Source organism: Palaemon carinicauda, chromosome 42 (genome assembly GCF_036898095.1).
Source record: "Palaemon carinicauda isolate YSFRI2023 chromosome 42, ASM3689809v2, whole genome shotgun sequence".
NCBI classification, from domain to species: Eukaryota; Metazoa; Arthropoda; class Malacostraca; order Decapoda; family Palaemonidae; genus Palaemon; species Palaemon carinicauda.
In genome coordinates, this window is record NC_090766.1 from 3,601,911 (window position 1) to 3,607,430 (window position 5,520).

The 5,520-nt window shown below is 31.2% G+C and overlaps 1 long non-coding RNA gene across 1 annotated transcript in view; it reads left to right on the plus strand.

Moving 5' to 3' along the window:
- The window catches only part of LOC137632863 (uncharacterized), a 5,969-nt gene extending 1,042 nt beyond the window's left edge, over positions 1 to 4,927 (plus strand). The window contains exons 2-4 of the long non-coding RNA XR_011042132.1: positions 957 to 1,183; positions 3,622 to 3,762; positions 4,680 to 4,927. This is a non-coding gene — a long non-coding RNA (uncharacterized lncRNA). The remainder of the gene's footprint in view (positions 1 to 956; positions 1,184 to 3,621; positions 3,763 to 4,679) is intronic.
- Positions 4,928 to 5,520: the final 593 nt, after the last annotated feature.

Consider the following 5,520-nt stretch of genomic DNA (forward strand, 5'->3'; position numbering starts at 1 on the left):
ATGGTGTTAGAGATTAATATCCAGATTAGGGATACGAAATTTAAATAGACCACAAGTTTCCATTTAACAAATTGAGATTAGATTCAGCAGCTGAAGACCAGACAGGAGAACGATACTCAAAGCAAGTTTCTTAAGATCTTTTTTTTTCTTTTCGGGGATCAATCTATTCTGGAAAAGTGTTTTAATTTTGATACTCTTTCTAGAAAACATTGATCTCAGAAAATCTTAAAATACTTTCTCACTAAGCCTATCATTTAAAATATTAGGATAGAATCACATTTATGCATGTTGCATAAGATTTTTCATAACTCTGACCATCCTTTACATCCAGATCTTCCTGGACAATTCCAGGCGGTTAATTCTAATAGCCAGGCCTTCTCCATCACGAGGCTCAATACTACACAGTATTCTAGAAATTTTATTCCAGCTGTGACCAAGTCGTGGAATGATCTTCCTAATCGAGTAGTTAAATCAGTAGAACTTCAAAGGTTCAAAGTTTCAGCAAATGTTTTTATGTTGACCAGGCTGACTTGAGTCTTTTTATTGTTTATATATTATGACATATCTGTTTTGACCTTGTTACTGTTTTTAGAATGATTTATTGTTAATTTGTTCTCATCATTTATATATTTCCTTATTTCCTTTCCTCACTGGGGTATTTTTCCCTATTGGAGCCCTTGGGCTTATAGCATCTTGCTTTTCCAACTAGGGTTGTAGCTTGGCTAGTAATAATAATAATAATAATAATAATAATAATAATAATAATAATAATAATAATAATAATAATAATTATGATACTAATGATAATAACAACAACAACAATAATAATAATAATAATAATAATAATAATAATAATAATAATAATATTACAAAGAAACGTGAAAATGTACAACGATTTCCTGTTCCCCTTCCTCCAAAGAAAAGATTGAAAATGACTGACTTTATTCACTTTTCAGCATGAAACTAAGCCTGGCCTTGTTAGTGATTGGCGTGGCACTTTGTGCTATATGTGCCAATCAAAATACGCTCGTTTTAGCTCAGGCTCCAGCGAATGTAGAGGGCAACCACACAAATGCCCATTCGGGGTCACCTTCGAACTACGAGCGAGGATGGGTCACTTATAATGGGCCAGGAGGGGTCACTTATAAGGGGCAAGGCGAATATCCTGTAAGGGGCTTGAAAGGTAAGTCTAAATCAAGTCTTATATTTCTTTATTTGATAATTCTCATCATCATCATGATCATGATCATCATCATCTCATCCTACGCCTATTGACGCAAAGGGCCTCGGTTAGATTTCGCCAGTCGTCTGTATCTTGAGCTTTTAAATTTAATACTTCATCATTCATCATCTCCAACTTCGCGCTTCATAGTCCTCAGCCATGTAGGCCTGGGTCTTCCAACTCTTCTAGTGCCTTGTGGAGCCCAAATGAACGTTTGGTGAACTAATCACTCTTGGGGAGTGCGAAGAGCATGCCCAAACCATCTCCATCTACCGCTCATCATGATCTCATCCACATATGGTACTCGAGTAATCTCTCTTATAGTTTCATTTCTAATAATTTTTTTTTTTGTATTCCTTAAAGATCACAACACTGCAGTTTATTATATTATTTTCATGACGTGATATTTATTTTTTGTCGTTTTCATTTCTTTCAAATTCAAATTCAGATATATATATATATATATATATATATACAGTATACATATATATATCTATATATATATATACATATATACACAGTATATATATATCTATATATATATATATATATGTATATATATATATATATATATAGATATATATATATATATATATATATATTGTTTACCACAAGATTTCCTTTTTACTTACTATATTTCTTAACTATTATCTTATCTTTAGGTTATTGTTTATCAATGCAGTAATTTACTTTACATTTTCCAATTCCCTCAAACACTAGATATTGCCTTTTAGATACCGACTGATATATTCCGTTTACCACACGTTTTTAATTTTTTAACTTATTATATTTCTTAGCTATTAACTAACCTTTTGGTTAATGCTTGTTAACTACAGCATCCTATATGTTTAATGGTTACTTTCCTCTTGGTTAGGACAGAAGAGACTCTTTAGCTATGGTAAGCAGCTCTTCTAGGAGAAGGACATTCCAAAATCAAACCATTGTTCTCTAGTCTTGGTTAGTGCTATATATATATATATATAAGTATATATATATATATATATATATACATATATATATATATATATATGTGTGTGTGTGTATATATATAAGTATGTATATATATATATATCTATATATCTATATACACATATATATGTATATATATAGATACTGTATATATATGCATATATATATACATACACACATATATATATATATATATATATGTGTGTGTGTGTATGTCTGTGTGTGTGTACATATACATATAGATATACAGTATATATATATATATATATATATGTGTGTGTGTGTGTGTACATATACATATAGATATACAGTATATATATATATATATATATATGTATACATATATATATATACATATATATATATATATATATATGTGTGTGTGTGTGTTTGTGTGTATGTGTACACACATACACGTACTGTACAGTATACATATACATATACAGTATATGTATGTCCATATTCATATAAGCCATATAATTGTACTCTTCCTTATATCTGGATTCTATCTATCTCGAGATCAGAGATCCAAGGGGGAATCAAGTCAAAGGTAATAGCTTCTGGTTGGCCGGGGAATCGAACCCGGTTCTAAGAAACTGAGCTATTATCTTTGAGTTGATTCCCCATTGGGTCTCTGATCCCGAAGTCGAGAGAATGCAGATATTAGGAGTATAATATGTGGATTATATGGATGTGAAAAACACGTCTACATGTGCAAAATTATCATATGTATGTATACATATACATACACATACACATACACACTATATATATATATATATATATATGTGTGTGTGTATATATATATATATATATATGTATATATGTATATATACAGTATATATATATATATATATATATGTATATATATATGTATATATATATATATATATATATGTATGTATATGTATATGTATATATGTATATACTGTATATGTATAGGCAATGCATACATGAGCCTAGGGAAAAAAACATGAAAATTAGATAAAAAACAAAAAAGTAATTGATGTATACACACAATAGACTGAATCTTTTACAATGTAGAGATTTTAACCGGTTCATCACTTTCCAAAATCAAAACTACTTCAATACCCCGTCTAGTATCCTTTTAATTAAACTTAAAAATTTGCATTAAAAAACGGTAAAAATTCCAAGATTTTTACCGTTTTACAAACGGTTATATTGACGTAAAAGAGTGATATTACGGTCACCAACCCGTGAAAATAATAACAAAGTAAGGTAAAATTACGGCTGCCTGTATTTCACTGAAATACGGTTGAGAACAGATTTTTACGGAGAATTTCCGATAAGATTTACGTAATTACTCTTATTCTTTTTTTTATTTGTGTACTATTTTTTTTTAGTGTACTAATTTTTTTTTTTTTTTTTTTTTTTTTTTTTTATACACTGACCGTCTTCTTTCTTGACAGAAATGCCCACATAAGAGTTCCAGCGCAGTTTGCAGTAAATACTGCGGAGATGAACATCTGACTGAATACAAGACAGGCAATGATAAGTTTTACGCGTTGATTAAGGACCATGTGGAGAACATGTTGGAAAACTTTTCCATTGTATGTATCCAGCTTACCCTCTCTCTCTCTCTCTCTCTCTCTCTCTCTCTCTCTCTCTCTTTCATCACTCTCCTCTATTAAACCTAATAATATTGTAACTCTCTCTCTCTCTCTCTTTTGTTAAACCTAATAATATTGTAACTCTCTCTCTCTCTCTCTCTCTCTCTCTCTCTCAGAGTACTTCAACACTTAATTCTATCAAACTTAATATCAATATATTATCTCTCTCTCTCTCTCTCTCTCTCTCTCTCTCTCTACTTCAACACTTAATTCTATCAAACCTGATATCAATATTCTCTCTCTCTCTCTCTCTCTCTCTCTCTCTCTCTCTCTCTCTCTCCAACTGAATTCGATTGCACCATTTTTTAAAAATTGAAACTTTTTCTTTTGCCACTCCTATTATCTATTGTACATCATTATATCAGAAATTTAAGAGACATCGAGAAATATTTTGAATTTCGTAAACAAGAATGTCACATTACAAAGTAATTATCGATGCAATACGAAAGTACCTTCAAATGGTAATTGCAAAATTTAACTAGTAATACTTCAGGATATGAAATTAATTCATTCAGGAGTGGCTTTTGTAGCATGATTTTTTCGTATAATGAAATAGAGCGAAATGTATTTGAGTCATTCAATATGCCTAAGCTAACCACGTGAATCTCTTTTCGTGTCCTGAGTATTTTTTCTTAATATGAGGCGAAAAATATTAATTCGTCCCGGAGTGGCTTTTGTAAAATTATTTTTTTCTACAATGGAATAGAGCCAAATGCATTTGAGTCATTCAATATGCCTAAGCTAACCACATGAATTTCGTTTCGTATCCTGAGTATTTTTTCTTAATATGAGGCTGAAAAAAAAATCTTCATATTTTTCGTATCCTGAGGTATTACTGTATAAGGATTTTCTTTCAGATGAAGGAGGAACAGGTGGACGTCTACATGAAGGAATGTGGCTTTTAGAAAACTATCCTTCCTTCAAGAATGGGGAAATAGCTATTATCAAGACCAGGCTTAGATCAAGATGATTCATAAAAAAAAAGGAATTTATGCATTTGTCTCTTCTGTAACATGAAGAGAAATAAACCAATTGAATAACCGCACACATGAAATTGTAGATTTTGTTTTGGGTGTAATTGCATATGAAATAAAAGAGAAATATATTTATGCTGATCCTTTCAACCTTTGGAAGATGCTTTCAACATTTTCCTTTGATATTTATTCTGGTATAGTTATCTATCTATAAGGTGTCCCAAAATAATGTACACACTCTTTGGATTGTTACAACTTGTTCAATTTATTGATATTAACGTGAAAAACAGATCCACAGGAGAGAAACAATGCACATTTAAAGATTCTGAGAGTTCACAGTGAAAAAGTAAGGATACATGGGGAAATTTGAGGTTCAAAAAAAAAAAAAAAGATCAGCTCACATAAAGTGTCCAAACAGGTTGCCGTTCTGCTTGATACACTTTTCGCATCATGAAAATATGGAACTACAAACTGTTAGTAGCATTTCTTTTGGTATCTGAGCACATTCTTCTTCAATTGCCTCGCTAAGTTCGTCAATTGATTTAGGTTTTATGCTGCACACGCTTCAAAGTGCGATGGACGCTGGATTTTGGGATACCTGTTTCACGTGAGGGTTGACGAACAGATTTTCGTGGGGAATTCTGAACATTAGCAATAACATCTTGCTCTTTAGTTGGCTTATCGATGTTCATTTTCGTCCTGAATGTCCTTTTTTTCATGCACT